Raw genomic sequence first — 20,196 nt, forward strand, 5'->3', positions numbered from 1 at the left:
CCTTTCTAGTCCAAGTTTATAGGTACAAGTTCAGATAAGCACAGCTTCTAGTGGTGTTTACAGTCTCCCTGGGGTTCAGTTGGCATTTTCAGGAATGGCTGGGGCGATTCACTATGTTTACTCCATGTGAGGCTCATGTTCCTGTTGTCCTGCAAAATTTTCTTCAAAAAAAAAAATTTTTTTTTTTTTTTTTTTTTTTTTACTACTAGGCACAGCGGCACACACTATAGCAGGATTTTTGGGCCTGCCAGTGGTATAAATAATGACACAGAGGCTTTTTAATATTTTAAAGCTTAGGCCCTTAAGCTAGGCAGATTCCTAACTGCCTATCTAGATTAATCTGACTAATCCTGGCACCATATCCGGCTCCGTGGCGAGCTCCAGTTCTCTGCTTCTGGTCATGTCTGTCTGTCTTTTCTCCCCCATGTTCCACTGGTAAATCTCCCATCTTTGCCTTCTTCTCTCAGTGCCCTCCCCCCCCCACCCGGGTCCCCCTCTGTCTCTGTCTCTGTCTCTCTCTCAGCCCCCTCTTTCTCTCAGAAGGTCTACCCTCCACTTTCTGCCCAGCCATTGGTGATGGGCCATAGAAATAACAATACCAAGATCTGGCTAGTTCTTAGCTCTCTGCCGGTTTAGCCATCAGCAACCAAAGACACAGAGACACACCTTCACACAATGTACCCCCCAACAACACAACGTTAACCCCAGCATTCAGGGGGGGCAGAGGCAGGTGGATCTCTGAGTCTGAAACCAGCAACACGGTCTACAGTGAATTTCAGAACAGGCAGAGCTACATAATAAGGCCCTGTCTCCAAATAAATAAACAACCGTTTTTAGAATTATTTTATTTTTTGCGTATGGGCGTTCCTGGCATGTATGTACGTACATGCACCATGTGCCTGCTGCCCTCGGAAGGCAGAAGAGTGGGTCAGATCCTCTGTTAGTAGAGTTAGTGATGCTTGAGAGCCACCACGTGGGTGCTGGGAACCAAACCCTGGTCCTCTGTGAGAACAATGCCCTTAACCACCTAGCCATCTCTCTTGCTTCCTCTTCAAAGCTCTCTTGACTGAGGCATCTTCTGATATTCACATGACATTCTGGTCACTCAAAGGACTGGGTCCGCATGCTAGGAGGCTGGTGAGAACGGTGCTTCCATACCTAACCAGTAGGAGAGAGAAACCAGAGTTCCATGATATCTAGAAAGGTCTTCTGTGCCTCTCTGTAGAGTCTTATGTGGTCACAGAGCAGTAAGTCCAAAGGCAAAACGTGTCCAGTGGGTCTTCTGATCGGCAGGCACTATTGGCGGCCCGACTTTTACCTGGCTGTGTTGACTCCATGCCCCACCTCCCCTGTGAAAATGGGCATCTATACAGTCTATGACCATAGCTGTAGGAAGGTTCTAGCCCAAGAAAACTCTGGCCCTTTCCCATGAATTTGTATCACCGTCCTTGCCCTATAGAAGCAGGTGCCACTGGTTCAAGGAAGGGGGCGTGGCTTAAAGAGGCTCAGCAGTCCCTGGTGGGGATATCCTATCACTGTAGCCAGCAGCAACAGGGCAAACTTGAAGACCCACCCCACGTGGGGAGACCATCCACTATCTAAATGCCAGGCAGCATCAACTGCCGTGTAGACAGGAAGGCTGGAACACTGAGCACTTTTTAGGGACACAGCCTACCCAGGATCAGTAGCCCCCAACTTTATTTCAGTCCATCAAAAGGAGCCCCTATATATCTACTACCAGAACGGCTCAAATAGAAAATACTGCTGTCGCCAAGTGCAGGCCAAGGCATGAGAAAACGGGATGTCTTTGTACCTTTCTGGTGGGGACGTAGGAGGGTACAGCCATACTTTGAAACAGTCGCTAGTGTTCTTACCAAGTAAAGCATTACACTCACCCAATGGTCTGCAATGTAAACATCTGTGGCTTTGCAGGCAACACCTAAAATCTAAAAGCCAGCCACACAGTCTTCAACAAGCCAATGGGACATCCAACTATGGAGTGTGAAACCCTATCCGAGAAAAGGGCGCGGAAGGGCTTTCCCGAGGGTGAAAGGAAAGCCCGTCTCAGAGGGTTACGTCCTGTACAGAATACCGTCAAAGGAACCAAGTCTCAGGAAGGGAGATGTGTTCGGTGGCTGCCAGGGTCCTGCACTGGGCAGGCGATGTGACTCTAAAGGAAGCCATGAGGGTGGCTTCTGTGTCCTGGTTGTGCTGACACTTTCTGTGAAAGCGTGTTACAGAGCTTTTGAAACACACGACGTTCGTGTGAAAACCAGAGAAATCAGATGAGCCTCCGCCCCCTCAACTCACAGAGTCTGTGTCCTATAGTCTGTAAGACGCCTTGGAGGATAACCCCTCCCCTCTATAGTAAGTGTGGTATCCATTTCCTCACTCCCAGCAAGGTCTCACCCTGAGCCCAGTATCTCCCCAGTGTCCTGGCTCTGCTGGGAGCACAGGTGTACTTCAGCACACTTTATACACTGGCTTGTAACTTCCTGTGGCTCCTCCCCACTGCCCGCCCCCACCCCCCCCAAAAAAGAAAATATTATTTTTAAACTTTCTTCCTTCTTCCCCCCCCCCACCCCCCCAAATAAGGGGCTGGAGATGTGGCTTAGCAGGTAAGAGCATTTGCTGCTCTTCCAGAGGACTAAAATTTTCTTCCCAGCACTCATTTTGGGCAGCTGGCAACCGCATATAACTACAGCTCCAGGGGACCCGATGCCGCTGGCCTCCAGGAGCACATACCATATGCAGACGCATGCATAATTTAAAATAAAATAGGGTCTGGAGAGATAGCTCAGCAGTTAGGGGCCTGACTTGTTCTTGTAGAGGACCCAAGATGAGTTCCAGCATATCAGGCAGTTTACAACTTCCTGTAAGGCCAGCTCCAAGGCTTCCAACACGCTTCTGAGCTCCTGGGGCATGCACACACACACATAGTCATCATGATCACCATCATCATCGTCATCATCATCATCATCACCATGGCAATAAGTCTCTTTTAAAAGGTTTTTCCAAATGAAAAAAAAAGAAAAAGCACCTGGACCCTGGGGGAAGTTACTCTCCTGTTGTTTACTTGGGTAGTGTCTAGTCTGTGGTTAATTAGCTGTGGCCTCACCGGACAGCCAAGCTCTCTGGAATCACAGCTCAGATATTCCTACACTCAGTGTGAACACGGTCTCTTCCTCCCCTACACCCCCCTCCCCTGAGGCTATAACTTCAAAGCAAGGTAAAGACCCCAAGATATAAGAAATGGTCACACAGTGACAATCAGGACAATCATCCTTCTAGGCCTGCACCGTAATTCCATCTCCAGGACTCGCGCTTTGTCTGCTCAGCACTTCTTACAGATTATTCTCCTCACCTCCACCAACGGCCCCTCCCTAATGGGGAGAGATTAACCCTTCCTCGCCCCCTTTCAATCGCCTTTATAGCTGAGAGCTTGCTTTTCATGGCGCTGCTCGCCACCCCCCACCCCACCCCACCCCCACCCCCCACCCCTCCAGTGAAAATGGCTGCCTTCCCTTTGAGGCATAGGCACTGACTGCTGTTGAACACCTTTTTGCCCGACTTGGCCCGGAAAAAGACGGTTTTGAAACTGAACTTGTTGTGAGTTGCCTGGGTCTGCAGTATGGAGTTGCTTAAGAAACATGCGTATTTGGGTCAAGGGAGACTCAACACCTCACAGAGCCTGTCGCCGTGGCACGGCTTATTTATTTCCTGGCGCTGCAAGAAGGGCCTCCCGGCAGCACTTGAGCTTCAGGCAGAGCTGGGCTAAAGTGTATATGACATCTTGTGCGGAAGTCATGACACATCCGCATACAAGCCCCGGCCCCCACGCCCAGCCCCCATTAAAAGGAAGCAGGCTACAGAATCACAAAGGGCGGAGCACAGGAGAGTAAGGAGTGCTGTTTCTATCCTGTTGTCACGGTCCTAAGTATGACTGTGCTATCTTTGAATTTGAGATGGCTTAGATGATATTTTCCGAACCGTCTTCCCTGTCCTACGATTCTGTGAAAGACACCCTGGCCCCCAAGGGCTTGGGGAGAAGGGGAGGCTCTCTTTGGAGGTGGGGGCAGTCTTGTCAGGCCATCCTCAGCCCTTAGTTTCATGCTATGTCTGTGTGTGTGTGTGTGTGTGTGTGTGTGTGTGTGTGTGTGTGTGTGTGTGATTCCAAGACCATGAGAAGGGCAAAGGTGTGAGGTTTTTCAGGCCTGGTGGTGAGTTGGTCATCCACACAGGAAAGGAGATCTTTGAGTTGCTGGCTTTTGTTTTTGTTTTTGTTTTTCCTCGAGACAGGGTTTCTCTTGTAGTCCTGGCTGTTCTGGACTTGCTTTGTAGACCAGGCTGGCCTTGAACTCACAGAGATCTGCCTGCCTCTGCCTCCCGAGTGCTGGGATTAAAGGCATGCACCATCACCGCCTGGCTGAAGTAGCTGACTTCTACCATCAACGATCTCTTAGGTTTGCTCCGTTTGGTCTCGAAGCCATGCTGAACAACAGAAAATGAAACTTGCAGCTTATTTTTAGCCGTTCGTGCTAACTCATGAGATGTTTCTTTGCAAACCAAATAGAAGAAAGGTGACTTCACCCAGCTAAATTTAGAATGATTGACTTAACAGCGATTAAGCCTGGTTCTCTGATACTACCCAAGTATCACAGGCACTTGGGCCTAGGGAATTTTGAGCCTATACTTATGATTTTGTTTAAAGTTATTTTTAGCTGAGCTTTTGAAAGATGTAAATATATTTGCTTTAGAAGGGAATTGAGAAACACGCTATAAACCCCTCTCCCTCTGGCGTCTAATCAGTTTCATGTTGTCTGCAGCAGCTCAGTAAGTAAGTGACAGCCTGGAATTCCTTCTAAAAGGAACCAGTCTACAGAATCACAAAGGGCCGAGCACGTGAGTGTAAGGAGTGCTGTTTCTATCCTGTTGCCAGCGTCCTAAGGCATGACTGTGCTATCTTTGAACTTGAGACAGTTAGATGACATTTTCTAAAGCGTCTTCCCCGTCCTACAATTCTGTGACACACACTCTGGCCCCAAGGGCCTGGGCAGGTGGGAAGACTGACTCTCTTTGGAGGCAGAGGTGGTCTTGTCAGGCCACCCTTTTTCCATTTCCCCTTTCCCAGTCCCCAAAAGGGCAAGTTTCACAGCATCTCAGACATCTTGGGGCTTTTCTTGAGAAGTGGCTGATGAAACCTTTAAAAGATCTCCAAACGGGCCTTGAGAGCCATTCCTTTGCTCATGGGCGAAAGTTCCCCAACTTAGAAAGTGTCTTGCTATCCCCAAAACTGAAGATGCCACTGGTCGTGAGGGAAAGAATCTGACGGACCTGAGTTAGGAGTCAACTTCTTATTCTAATGAGTCTTTCCACTGCTTGAGGCAAAGCCCCAGGTGCCCTGGGAGACACAAAGACCCCTCAGAGTCTCAAGTAAAGATGGCTACTTCAATACGGCAAATGCTTATGTGCTTTTTGGTCAGTCCAAGGAAAATGGAGTATGTTGGGTGAGCTGCCCTGGCTAAAATGAGATTCTGAGCTGCAGATTCATTTATCTGACAGAAGAAAAGACCAGTGCACTCTTAGGTTCAGTCTGGGAGTATCAGGAAGGGATGATTCTATGCTATACATCCATAGGAAATCTTGTTTATAGCCCCACCTTCCTTTTTCTTCCTGGTTATCATTCTCTCTTGGGGGGGGGGGGGAGGGGAAGAGAGTCTTAGCCTTCCTGCCCAGTCAGTATCTTTCTAGTTCAGAGTCTAGACCAGCCTATCATCTTGGTTGTCTGCTTGGTCAGTGGCAGATGGGCATGGTGTGGGAATGCCACTGACCCGAGTGGACTCACGGTCAGCTAAATATTGTTCTTCAAATATCACCCTTCAAATGCACTAAGAAACTAAAGCCAAGATCACGCAGTTGCCAAAGCTGACATAGCAATGTCCATCATGCCAGTGGCACCTGTTGAGGGGGTTCCAACAGAGGGTGTCAGTTGGACAGGTTTGGGTTGAGGTGCACGACCCTCCCCCCCTTCCATCGTACCAGCTTTCACTTTTTCTTTGTTGAAAAACCTCATGTTTCGGGTCTGGAGAGATGGCTCGGCGGTTGAGAGCACTGTCTGTTCTTCCAGAGATCTTGATAACCGACTTTTTTCTTCATTGCTAATTTACTCGAAAAGCCAGGTAGTCTATAACAAGCTTGTTCGTAAATGCTAAACACAGTACGTATAAAAGGAAGTCAGAAGTCAGCTGTAAATTTTAGTATAATGAGTGGGTGAACTAAATTATTAAGGGTGTGATTCGGGGCAAATCTGTATGTATGTGGTGCTAGGGGTCAAACTCAGAGCCTTATGTAAACTGAGCCACACTCCAGGCCTAAGGTGTGATATAGAAACCTGAACTTCCCTCAAGGAGATGTTAGCTGTGCAGAAATGGAAGCCTTTCCCACCTACTTTGTGTCATGAAATATTTACAAGGTGTAACAAACCACCCTCTAATATTGTTGCTTTCTACTCCTAATTTCCCAACATGTACTACTTTTTTTTTTTCTTCCCATCTCTTTTTAATGCCTGGGCTTAGGCTGTTTCTGGTTGGTGACAGCTTAGGTACCCACAATTCCCTGGGCCTGGTTCATATAAACAGGAGTAGCCACAGCTATAGGGGACCAGGGTGCTCCGTGAGAAATTTTTCCCCAGGATGTCATCCCAGTGGGGAGATTTCTGGAGACAGTTGGAGATGAGACGCACTTTCGTCTCTTGGTGTTGGGCAAAGGTCCAGGCTTTCAGTCAACCTGTCTCAAACTTGAACTCCAATCTCTGTTTAATAGTGATCTTTGAAGCGGGGCGTGGTAGCGCACGCCTTTACTCCCAGCACTCGAGAGGCAGAGGCAGGCGGATCACAGTGAGTTCGAGGCCAGCCTGGTCTACAGAGTGAGTCCAGGACAGCCAAGGCTACACAGAGAGACCCTGTCTTGAAAAACAAAAAACAAAAAACAAAACAAAACAAAAAAAACCCAACAACAACAAGATCTTTGATGATCACTGATGACAGCGATACTATAGAATAGGTATAGTAGTGCTAGCTCAGAATTTATTAAGATAACAGAGCTAAAATATTAAGTATGATTTTCATCTTTGACCAGCGTATAGAAGTTCCTGCCCAGATCTCTGGACAAGATATAGCCATTGGAAACATGATGAGCTTCCTCAAAAATGCCAGCTAAAATAGCATTCCATCATTATTTTTCAGATTCTTTTTTTAGTGTGTACGTGTTTTATCTACATATATGTCTGGGTATCACAAGTGTGCCTGGTGTTCATAGAGTTCAGGAGGGTATTGGGTCCCTTGGAACTGGAGTACAGACGGTTGTGAGCCACCACGTGGATACTGGGAATCAAACCTAGGTCCCCTGAAAGAGCAGCCAGTGTTCTTAACTGCTGAGCCGTCTCTCCAGAGCCCCCAAAGCTATTATAAATCACTTTATTGCAGGTTGAGGCAGCACACATATTTAATCCCAGCATTCAGGAGGCAGAGGCAGACAGGTATCTGTGAGTTTGATGCTAGACTCATTTACATAGTGAGTTCCTGGCCAGTCAGGGCTACACAGTGAGATTCTGTCTCAAAGACCATAGATATTAATTAATAATTAATTAAAGAAGGAAAGAAAAAGAATGGTCATATTGTTTCCAAGCCTGAATATAACCAACATCATAAAAAAATTTTTCTGCCTTTTACATTTTAAGAATTTAAATAAAAATAGTATGCATGGTAAACATTTATTTTTTAAAATCCAGTTGAATGGCTAATGAGTTCACCTAGTCATATGTAGATTAGGTACAAAATGAAGCCAGCTGTAATTTTTAAAGCCGTGAGTGGCATCAAGAAACATGCAAACCAATCCAAATGTTTATAAACCAAGGATTCCTCTGGGACTCAGTGCCCTGACTTGATGGTTTTTTTAAATGAGAAGAGTCGAGCTCTGTTCAGACTTGAATTATATACTTTGCATAAGCCAAGCAATTTAACTTTAACCCACAGACCTGGAAATAAAATTAGCTCCGCCTGCAAAGTGCAGAGGCCATGAGCAAGCAAGAGTGCAAGCCTTGCTCTGTCCTCCAGCTTGCTCTTGCCACATTATTTTGGGAACCTTGTGTTTGACTTATCAAAGCCTACAATTTTCATTGTGGAAGAGGGATGCTCTCTCTCTCTCTCTCTCTCTCTCTCTCTCTCTCTCTCTCTCTCTCTTTCTCTCTCTCTCTCTCCCTCCCTCCCTCCCTCCCTCTCCCTCTCCCCCCCCCTCTCTCCATATGCCCTGAGGATAAGGGACAAGCAATTCTTTTTTTTTTTTTTAACATACTAAGTGAATGCGTATCTTTGCCACTTGTAATCGTGACAAAGCTTAAATAATTCAGGCATGAGCATGGCTTTTTCCCCCCAGTGCCAAACAAGATTTATTAGTTGACAGCATCTACCCAGCCTCATTCCTCAAAGTATTTACAGCTACAATTCATGTTTGTTTAACCCAAGTAGGTTTGGTAAATACATCATATTTGCTCGCTGGTGTGCTGGTTTGGGACATCACAAAATAACATCCAATATATGTCCTTTTGCTCATTTCGGCAGCAAGAGTGAACAGGACACCCCACAGAGAGCTGTGGGGACCCTTTGCCTTGACAACTGGTTATAAGAAGTGTGAGTATGGGGCCCAGCCACAGCCACCACCCTTCCATATAAAGCAGCGGTTCTCAACTTGTGCGTCTCAACCCCTTTGGGGGCCAAAGGAGCCTTCCACAGGGGTAGTGTACCAGATACTTACATTATGACTCATAACAGTAACAAAATTATAGTTGTGGAGTAGCAACGAAAATAATTTTATGGTCGGGGTCACCACAACATGAGCAACTGTAGTCAAAGGTTGGCACGAAGGAAGCATCAGGAAGGTTGAGAACCACTGCTCTGACGGGATCTCCAGGGAGCCTGGGATGGGTGACGGTCATTGTCACTGTCATTTATTATCCCAGACAAGAGGAGGCACATGACTTGGCTCAACGCAGTCACCACTGAATTCTCATCTTAATAATATTCCGTGACTGTGTAACATGAATGTCTAGCCTTCAGATGTCATTCATGGGGACTCTCTCAACAGACACTGAGTGTCACATGCCAAGGTGCGTACTGACATTTTTTTGAGAACTCTGGAATTTTGGCTTCTTTGCAAAATACAGAAATAGTATAGGAAGGCGCTTTCGTTTTAATGCCAGGCGTGGGGATTTGGAGCGGCTTCGGCCTGTCCGCAGCGGCTGACCATGGTCTGCCTCGTGCTCTAGCTAAAGCATTGTTTTGTCAGCTGCAGATAATTTCTGTGATTGTGTGGCATTTGGGATTCTGGGAAACTTTTCAGAGGTTACATGAACGCAAGGACCCCAGTGGGGTAAGTGAGTGGTTGTTGGTCAGTTAGGGGGGATGGTTGCGGTTGGTTAGTAGCGGTGGTCAAAGAAGAAACAAAAGGAAATAAAGTAGATTCAGGAATCTTTTTCCCCTCTATCCTTGTTTCTATCCTATCTAGTCTTACAGGGGTGAAACCAGGGTATAAAGGGTGGGAAAAAGAAGCACCCACAAAGTAGCAAAGACCAATTTCAAACGTGTTTCCTTTGACCTTCTTCAGCTCATCTGGAGGGTTCCCTGCTTAACCACGGCAGTTACCTTAGTGCCTGTAACTCAGCATAACAGTCTAATTCCAGACCCCCTTAGTAAAGAATTAGGACAAGGACACGCCATTCTGATTTTCTGTCGCTGTCAATGTTAGCCAGAGCTTAGAGAGCAGTGAAGGCGGGGGTGGGGAAGATGGCTCCTCCACGGGTGTCAGACCAAGAGCTACCGTTTTTCATTAAAGCCACATTCACTTCTGGAGTGCTCCGTGAGAGAGAAGTGAGCTTCCACAAGAAGATCAGGTAGTGACCTCCCCCACCCCCACCCCCACCCCATCCCAATAGCCTACCCCACTGATAGGATAAAGCCTATGGGCTAGAGATGGGCGGGTGTGCACGCTTTCCAGACAGTCAGCTACAAACCACTTCTGCTCTGAGGAAGAAGACGGAATTCAAACTGGAAACAATCCAGTTGTGAAGCCTAGTACCCAAGCTGAGATTTCCAGATGTGTTTTCTCCTTTAAGCAATTTCTAGGGCACACGAATGTTTTTTTTTTTTTTTGCTAACCTCATTATCTTCAGGCAGTTCTCATAGAAGGTGGGGCCGCTAGAAGACCGGCAGACCCAGAAAATATTAATTCATGGTTGCCTTGTTAAAATTAATTAACATTAGCAGGTTTGGTGATGCAATAGACAGTTAAAGACTGTGTGAGAGATGAGAAGGAAAACGTAAAGATTATATATTTAAAAATCAAGAATTTCGTAAAGACGCTGGCTTATAATAATGGCTGTGAGGGTTGGGTGGGTATGGTTTCTTTGTAGGGAAGAATCTGTTTTGCTTTCTAAAAATAAAAGACTTCTTGTTATACAGCATGTTAAATTTTTTTTTCTTTCTGTTTTTAATCTGTTGATAGGATCTTAAAAAGAAAACCTACCAAGCTACTCGGTTTTCCTCTTTAGAGACGTAATCACACTGGTTTTGTAGCAAAATAGTATTTGCTCATGAGGTGTTTCTTTTAAATCCTGAATAAGCAGCCATTTAACAGTGTTTGTCCCACATGTTGTACGTTTCGTTGCAAGTTGAGCTACGTGTGTGTGTGTGTGTGTGTGTGTGTGTGTGTGCACATACGTGCATGCATGTGCATATGTGTGAGAGAGAGAGAGGGGGGAAGGAATGAAAAGGTCTGTGCATAAGAATTCTTGAAGGCTTTTTTTTTTATTAAAAAATAATTCCTCATAATTATGAACTGGAGTTTATAGAAAGCGGTCCCAGTTTATTACGTTCAGCCACACCAGGTCCCATCACTCCTGAGCAGTGGGGGAGGAGGGGCTGAAGACAACATGAAATTCGGTGTCTGAGTAGATGAGACTTAATTTTCGGGAAACATTTCACTCATAAAAATGGAAAGCAGCGCGCATCAGCCCTGCCCTCCTAATGTCAGTGCTGTGGTGCAAGTGTAGCTAAAATAAGCCTCAAAGTAAAACAAAGGGACACTGCCTCTCAGCACACCGTCTCTTCTGGCTAGTATGTGCTGTCCACAGCCTTTCGGTATTCCTATAACTGGCGTGTTCGCTTTGGAGTGGGGGGGGGGAGGGGGAAGACAAATCACTCTGCATTTTCTATGTTTGGACCACGTACAGTATGCTGCTGTAAATCTTAACTGCTATTTAGGTCAGTGTCCTAAAGATAGCTTTAATTGTTTATGAAGGCCAGCCGTACAGCTTAAGGAACCTGACATCAATGTCTTTTTCTGTACTGATTTTATTTGGCTTCGCTTCCATCTTCATACAATCCGTCTGCAGCGGTATCTGCTGTTCGGTACTGCAGATACATCTAGCCGGATACATTTACGCTGCCTGTGGTTAAAGGTTATAGAACGGATACAGACAACTGATCATGCATTCTTCTACAAGCCTGCCGGCACCTTAGGGTTTTGAAAAAAAGAAAAAAAAAACAATCTACAAATGCTATTCTCTTCATATCAGAATTCGTCTTCACTTGGCAGTAGCTTAAAAGGCTTATTTTATTTTTTTATTTTTTTTTCTGCTGCTGTTAGCAGTTCTATGAAATTAACAGTCTATAAAATGCATCCCCGAGCAGATACATACTGTAGTGCAAGCTTTCTCCAAGAAGAGGACATGACAGTATTCATCCCAGCTGCTTTTCTTCCTTAGCAAAAAAAAGGACTGTTTGGTTTTCAGAAGCAGGAGGACTCATTCATCGTGCAGCCGCTCTGCCTAAGTGCATGAAATGCCTTCTCTTGCCTGGTTGCAGAATTTGGAGTTTGCTAAACAGTGGTTAGTGATTGGCCTCATCCTGCATCACCAGTTGATGACATTTCTTCTTTGTTCCCTCCTATCCAGTTGAACCAAGACTCTGAGGCTGAAATGCAATGTCACTTACAACATTAATCAGATACTGCATTTAAAGGTGAGAGCCGGTCCTGTGCCTCCTCCCCCTTTTCCCTCACGCTCGCTCGCTCGTGTGCTGCATGCAGCGCGTATCTTGCCTGTGTGAGCCTAAGATGGCAGGCAGGATTAGCCGTGCTGTGCTGTGTGTGCATGCTGTGTAGAATTCATTACACGTTGCCTAGTATTTCAGATGTGGGTATGTAAACGCTCTCGCTCTCCATGTCATGTCATCTGGTCGCGAAGACTTGTTTTTTGCCTCATTACAACCTTCGTTATTTCGACATCATCTTTCTTTTCGGATTCATTTGCTTCTGCAGGTTTGGTTGTTTTTTTTTTTTTTCCCATCACATTCAAAATAAGATTATGTCTTTTTTTTTTTTTAACAAAGCCAAATAAATCCCACAAAACCCTAAAACCCAAACAAGAACAACAAAACTCTGTTAACAGATGGTGTCTCCCCTTTCTTCCTGCATTTGCTGTCTTTTAAATAATGTATGTTGTATTGTTAATTAATGTGAATATCAAATTAAACACTTGAAACTTACATGTTTATTATGCAGGTAGGAGGCAAGGTGGGCTCTGCTTTTAACTCACGGGCACTGCATCGGCGTGCAAGCAACTCAGGTCCTCATATTTGTGTTTTCCGTGCTAGTATCAGTGGCTTGATTTTCAGTAAATGTGCTAGTGGCCTTTGCAGTGGTCAGCTCTGAGCTTTGAACTCTCAGAGGAGCAAGGGAGAAAAAAAAAATCCAACACACCACCTCCTTGGTTGCAGCCTCCGAGAATCCTTGGATGAGAAACTTCTTTTTTTTCAAGTCCTGTTCTGCTGTTGATAAATTCAGTCCTCGTGATCACAGTGCATTCAAGCTGTTCTGCGTATGGTTTTTGGTGTGTGTGACAATCGCATCTAAAACTTGTGAGCAAGAAGACGGAGAAATCAGTTGGTCTCCATCGCCTTACATAAAAATGGCCGAGTGTCTTGTTATGCTAACCCTGCCCTGAGTGGTGCGCACAGGTAGGTTGGAATTTGCATGCTTTATAGCTTTTTTTTTTTTTTGAGCCATGCAGGAAAAACATTAGATGCATAAAAATGTGATTTTTGAAATAAAAACTAAGATACTTGTAATATTTGGGGGTGGCATTAAACTGAACAGCCTCTCCCATCAAATACTACATAGACACAAGCATAAACTTATAAAGAGATGCTGCTGTAAAAATGACATGATTTCTTTTTCAAAAAAAATATTCAGTTGTATGATAGGTGTGGCGCCACTAGACAAAAGAAATTTTTGAAAAGTCTGGTGATTTGGCTCAATTTTAGTTTGAAACTAAAAACCAAATGGGTTTCCAGAGACAATTTCAAAGAGCGTAAATAAGCTGTAAAGGAATTATCAAAAATGTTTAATCCTTAAGAAGCGGACTTTTAACTGTATTATATGAGAGATGACCATTAAAAGTTACATTCTTTCAAAAAATCATATTTTTGCCATATACAATGGCAAATCCACTATTTGTCTGTGCATGTAGCAGAGGGCGGGGTGTTATCATTTTTAAAGGGAAAAATGCTAAGTTTCCACGGCCCTCTTAGCAGACATGGAGCTCCATTAGATGAAGCCGAGCCCCTAGAATGGCTCGTTGCAGAAATACTGTTGTGTCTCTCTAAAGTACCAAATCCTGGCATCTTTCAAAATCATTTCATGAATTCTTTCCTTTGAGCTTAATCCCTCAAAAAAATATTTTAGTTTCAAATTAACACTGGGCCAGAACCTGTTTCCTTGGTAACTGACTCATATTTTAAAATGTAGTAATAGATAATGCACAAGAGTATCTTAGAAAAAGGGGGACACGTGACAAGTAAAGAGTCTCACAGCTCTGTGTCCTCTCACACAGAACCTGAACTGGCTTTAGACAATTTTTTTTTTAAATGCGGTCTTCAAACCCTTGCGTCAGCTGTACTTCTAGATCCACGGAGGCTTGTTCAGTGGCAGCTCTTCTCTTGCCCCTTTAGCTCAGTTCGACCTGAATTAAGGTTTCTCTCCAGTCAGCTCTAGAATTGCCGGCCAAGGCTTGTGGAGAGAGCTGTACCTGCAGGCTCAGGAGTTCACTGGCTCCTCTGGAACAAAAGCTGTTTCAGAAATCCTACCACCCAGCCTCTGCTTCTAACATCCTCAGCCCTCCATGGTAACCAACCTCCCAGCTCAGGGTGGAGCTAGCCCCAAACTCAAGCCTGCCTTCCTTATGACAAGAGCAGGCTGAGCCCTCACGGGAGAGCCTCTGCAGCTGTTGCTAGTACCTGAAACCTCCGGGAGATGCTCCCAGGTGAAGAAGTTTGGGATTCAGAGCTGTATGTGTAAATGGTTGTTGTTTCCAGCAGGCTGTTTCGTTTCCTGCTGTCCGATCTGCACAGGCAAATCTCTTATGAGTTCAAATGTGGTTGTTGCTTACTGTTACTAGGTTGTTTTGAGGCCAAATTATTGTCTTTGGGCTCATTCTGGGACTCAGTCATATTAGAGCATGACTCATCAGGTGATCCCGGTCTCTGGGATTGCCATGGAGTAGCTTTCTTCCTGCAACACCTTTTTTTTTTTTTTAAATCTGCTTGGGAGCCATTTTGCTTCTTGCCTGTGTCTTGAAACGACTAAGTACATTTTGAATTTAGTATCCATCAGAGTGCAGACCCAAGGGAGATGTCAGAAGCCTGATTCAGTAAAGGGCATTTATTTTTAAGACCAGCAGCATTAACAATTGCAGTAAAGCTCGGGACTAATTGTCCCTCGCTCTCGGACAAATAATAGTGAGCTCAGCATTTGTAGTTAGAACACTTGCTGTCCAGAAAGATCCTGACAGAATGCCTTCCGTCCTGATAGGCCAGTGCGAATTAATCACGTTAAATGAATTAAAAATCTTAATTACAAGATTAGATGGGTGAGATGCAGTTGTTGCTGTCCTAGCGGTGGATGCTTGGTGGATTCCCACCTTCATAGCATGTCGATCCTTTTGTTCTCACCTTAAGCATGGCTGCGTCACTGTGGAGGTTTTCATATCTAATGATTTCTCTAAGTGACATTATTCATTTGTGTTGCTCTTAGTCATGCCTAAGAGAATTTTAAATACAATTCACAGAGCCAGAAAACCAAACAAGACTGTTGGGAAATACACTGCACCATTATCACTCTAATAAATAGACTAGTGAATGGAAGAATAATTATTATTTATTACTTCGCTTTAGTGCGATGTTTGCAAGGCACAAAGCTTTTCTAAACTTACCCATTTACATTTATTATTGGATTTCCTCGACTAGCCGAAACTAGGGCAAGTGGCACTTACTCCTTCTCCATGTTTAACTGACTAGGTAGGCTCAACCCATTTACACTTTTTAGCTGAGGTGTCTGCGCTGGGCAGGCCAGAGCAGGTGTGACAGGAAGCGTGTGCAAACAACTGCTTTGTTCTCAGCAAAACGAAATGGGCAAATGTGTGGGTTTTCTGCCCGAATGATTTATAGTTTAAAATTCTCAACTCTTGTTTTTCTTTGGGGAATAGAGATATGTTTTCACAAGCTTTAAAAACTCGGCGGGAATACAAGGCTTCATTTCCTCCTTCTACGTTAAGGTGACTCTAACTCAGTCTTTCCTGAGAGTCCCCTGTGGGTAGAATGGTGACCAGGCTATGGCTTAGACTTAGAGCACCTTTATTGCTTTATTTGTGAGGGGGGTGGGGGGGGGGTGGGGGAAAAACATCTAGAAAATAACCTAGCACCTTCCTCTTGATTACTAAATCATGCTAAGTAAGCCTTTGAGTTTCTGGTCCCACATCGGTTGTTCTAACAGCTGAGTTTCCAAGGTTCACTAAACACTCAGCATATTTGCTGAGCATCTACTGTCTACCAGGCATATTCCAGAAGCTAGAAATACAATAACCAACAGGACAGACCAGAGCTTGCTTTCACGGTCCTGCTTTAATATGGCCGGGTAGACCATGGGGAAGCGGCAAAAAACAAACATCCATGCAAATAACTAACAAACACAAGAACAAGAAGGAAAAAGAGCCACGTGCAGTGGCCCATGCCTGTAGTTCTGGGACTGGGGAGGCAGTTGGTGAGTCCCAGGCTAGCCTGGGCAAGTGAGGCTGTGTCAAAACCACTTAACGAAGAAAAACTGACGGTTAAAAAAAAGAGAAGCAAGGGTGATGTGTGTAGAGAGAACCACTTTGGAATGGTTGGTTTGGGAAGGCCTTCCTGCGGCTGTGGAGCTGGGATGCAAGACCCACCCAGGCAAGGATCTGACGGAGCTGCAGCGGAGTGCACCAGCGCGCACTGCAACCGCATCTTTCTTTGTGTGGGCTCTTCGGCCTCTTGAAGCCAGGCTCCAGGTGTCACTGTTGCTCCCTCCCGAAGTGAAAAGGCAGCCCAGGCCCCCCCCGCCCGCCCCCCCCCCCCCGTGGCTGGTTTTTAACCTGACAAGACACCAGATGCGGGTGCCTTTGACCCCGGAAGTGGCCCGAATCTACCTGGGAAGGTGGAGCAGAGCTCTTGGCATTGCATCCCCAGGAGTGATGCAATCCTGGCAGAGACCCAACATCAACTCAGTACCAGCCTCTTGGAGAAAGGAATGTTCTGGGAAGTATCTTGTTTTGCTTTTTCCTAAGGACTCCGGGATTTAAGCTCATGACAAAACATTGAGACCTTCCATTTCACTCCTCCCTCCACCCGACACACCAAAGACAGAATGGTGGACAGGTCTACATTTCAATTGGCTAATAAACAATCTTTGTCTTGAAATGCCTAAAACCCTGGGGCTCTGCCTTGGCTTTCCTGACGCGTTTTCTCTGTTATACTAATGGGGCTAAGAAAGGTCTTAAGAAACCAACCCTCTCCTCTTCCTACCTCGTTAGCTGGGTGATGAGTCAGAGGTTGGGGATGATCTGCTGTCCAAGCTAAATTCCGTAAGGTTCTTAAAAAGCCTTCCTAAAACCCAGCCTTCACTTCCAGCGCACTTAGTACAACAGAGGCAGCCTGGCTGGGCCCTCATGCTTAAACCTCCTACTGTAGGACAAGCTTGCTCTCTGGTCCTTTGTTGTAGAAAATTGCATGTCGTGAACGGAAGGAAGCGATGCTTCAGCAACGTGGTTCGCATCTTGGTGTGTTTGTTGAGCATTTACCAGGTAGCTGACAGCGATTTTAGCCAGGCAGAATGGAACCGGACAGTTGCCGGCACGGGACTCTGTTGAGGTTCTCACAGAAGGCCGGATAATGATCTGGACAGGAGCGATTATGTATCGTTCCTGATACAGAAAGGAATCTTTGTTACTGTTCCCTAAAATCCACCTTTCTGTTTATAGGCAGCTCCGCCAATATCAAGGACAGGTCTTTGCTTGGACTCTTCTGTCTTTCCTCTCTCACCACCTTGCTAAGATGAGGTGGGCTCCTAATAAGCCACCGTGTGCCTGGCTACCCTTCTCCAAGCTGGTCCGCCTACCTTGCCAAGTGACCTCAATAACGGCTGCCACTTTAGAATTCACGAGCAGATGTTAGTTTAGCAGAAGCCCTTGAATGCAAAAATTTGAATTTGCGATGCAGGCAAGATGCTCTTTGCTTTCTCACCTTGCCTGTTTGACAGCAGGGGGGCTGGGAAGGCCTGCCTCCTGACAGGTCTGCAGAAAAGCTTTCTGGGTAGGAGGTAAGTTGAACCTAGTTCCTAAATCACTCTTTGTTAGGTGATCCCCAGCCCCGTCAGTCACCGATGTGGCCTAAAACGTCTCAGTGACCATAAAATTGTTCTTTGGTCTTGCAGCTGATTCTGCATTTTTTTCATTTAATGGCATCTTTGCTGCTGTGGCGGCTTTTTCTGCTAAGGGTTGGAGACTGGTATTTGTCAGCTCTCACTATGTTAGGCGGCAGAGGGGGTTTGTTATTTAGAACTGCTTTGTTTTTTAAAATGCCAGTATAAATACTTTCCTGTGTTCACGAATGCATGGAGGTTTTTGTTGTGTGCTTTACAAAATAAAACAACATCTTTACCTTGCTCATTGCTACCAAATGGATATTCTGAAATTCTGTTCCTTTCTGCATCCTAAAATCCCTTACCAGGTCTGAGGCCTTGCTCTAATTAAGGCCTCACTGAGCTTGCTGCCCGAGTGCCTGCCTGAGGGCCTTACAAACCAGTGAGAGGAGAAAACAAAAGCCACCAGCTGAGAATGTGGTTAAATCCCAGAAGGGCAGTGCCCTTGTAATCCCCACCCCATCCCACCCTCTTTTTTTTTTTTTCCTTTATTTCTAGAACTGAGAAAGGGGGAAAGGAGGATTTTTCTAGTAGGGACAGGGAGAGGAATTACCCTATGGATTCTTAAAAGTGTGCAGGGTACTGGGAAACCCAGGTGGCAGGAACAGGGTGTCATCTGGGAAGTGAAAAGGGGTAGTGGAAGACTGAAAGGGCAGCACCTAGGCAGGTGGGGGTGCAGACTAGAAAGTGGGGACAAAGGGAGCAGCCATCAGGCAGTGGGGACAGGCAGGAAAGGATGCTTGCCTTTGAAGCCAGGGGTACAAGGTACAAGGGAGAGAGGGTGGAGAGGGTTAGAGAGAAAGGAGTCTTGGAAGGCCTTCGGGTGCAGGCCGTAGGCCAGCTGTGTGGAGACCGAGTGCTCTGTGGTTCTGTTGAGCTTTGGACATCTCATTGGCCTTGTTACTTAACCGTTCCACGTTGCCTATTGGGCGACCCGCACTAATTGATCCCCTTAAGTGTGATGAATCCTGAGGCCTTGCAAAGTCTCCAGTTTCATCCTAAGGCTCGGTTTTTGGCGCTAAGAACGCTGGAGAGGACCCCCCTATTGTTCTATTTGAACCCCACCAAAGTTCACCCAAAATGAGAGGGCATCTAGTAGGTGCTGTGCCCAAATGCTGTCAGACTGCTATAGGCCCGCCCTGAAAGGTGTGGGAGAAGGAAAGACAGGCAAAGGGACCCGTGACTCAACGACAGTGCAGACTTTATTTGGGGAAAGGCCTGGATGGATGTGTGTAGTGTAAGGAATCAGGGCCTGCTTTCCACTCACAGACTGGGGGAGCCCTAGGGCAGAAATGGGGAAGGGGGTGGGAAATGTCCTTTATTTTTGGCCTGAGGTTGGCCAGTGCTAGGGTAGCTAGAAAAATAAGGCAAGCAATGGGTTAAAAATGTCTGCAAGCAATCAACTCTCCTGCGGTGGTCAGCTGGTCAGCATTTACTGAGGGTTGGTAGGACAAGGAGGGTAAGAATCCAGAGAAACGCATCGGGCATGGTGGCGCACGCCTTTAATCCCAGCACTCGAGAGGCAGAGGCAGGCAGATTGCTGTGAGTTCGAGGCCAGCCTGGTCTACAAAGCAAGTCCAGGACAGCCAAGGCTACACAGAGAGACCCCCATCTCAAAAAAAACAAAACAAAACAAAAAAGAATGCAGAGAAACAAGTTACTTTAGTTCTGAGAACTGTCACTATTTAAGCAAAACAGGGGCTTCACAAAATGGTGTGACCGTGGCGAACAGCACCCGCTGTAAGCCCAAGAAATTGTCTTTCTCAAACTCATGCTTCTCCGCCTGTGGCTTCCCTCAAAGCCTCCCTCCTTCCTTCTCTTCCTCTCTCCCTCCTTTCCTCTTTTCTTCCCCCTCCTCTCCCTCAGCGCTCCCCCCCCCCCCCAATCTTCCGCCCTTCCTTCTTCTTTCCCAACCTGTGTGGTCCGTGCTCCCTGCCCATCCCCAGAGGATACTCTGACTGTCCGACTCTCTCAGGCTGCAGAACAACCAGGACAGGCTGGCATGGCAGCACTTGGGACGCAGCCTCCCTTGTGTTTCCTGCCTGCCTCTTACAGCAATTCAAACCAGACCTGCCGTGCCCCCAGGCACGGGTTCTTTTTCTCTCTCTGAGGGAACAGGCCACAGAAGTTGTGCCTTCTGGAGGTTGCCTGGGGAGTCCACTGCAGACTCGGGCTTGCCTCTGGGTTTAGTGTTCCTTCCACCAAACCAGTTGTTTTCGGTTAACAGGGAAGCTTAGCTCTTCCCCCACCCCCCCCCTAAAATGTCACATAGAAAGTAGCTGGGGCTTTTTTTTCTTTTAATGCCAACTAAAAAAATTTTTTTTTACTAGGAATATGAGGTAGAGTGTTTGCCTAGCACACATA

General features: G+C 46.0%; 1 long non-coding RNA gene across 1 annotated transcript in view; it reads right to left on the bottom strand.

Annotated features, from left to right (window-relative positions):
* LOC311580318 overlaps nucleotides 1–20,196 on the bottom strand; it is a 59,921-nt gene that overhangs the window by 33,684 nt on the left and 6,041 nt on the right. The window lies entirely within an intron of this gene.

The sequence above is a fragment of the Acomys minous genome (assembly GCF_964271855.1).
Source record: "Acomys minous genome assembly, chromosome: 13".
NCBI lineage: Eukaryota > Metazoa > Chordata > Mammalia > Rodentia > Muridae > Acomys > Acomys minous.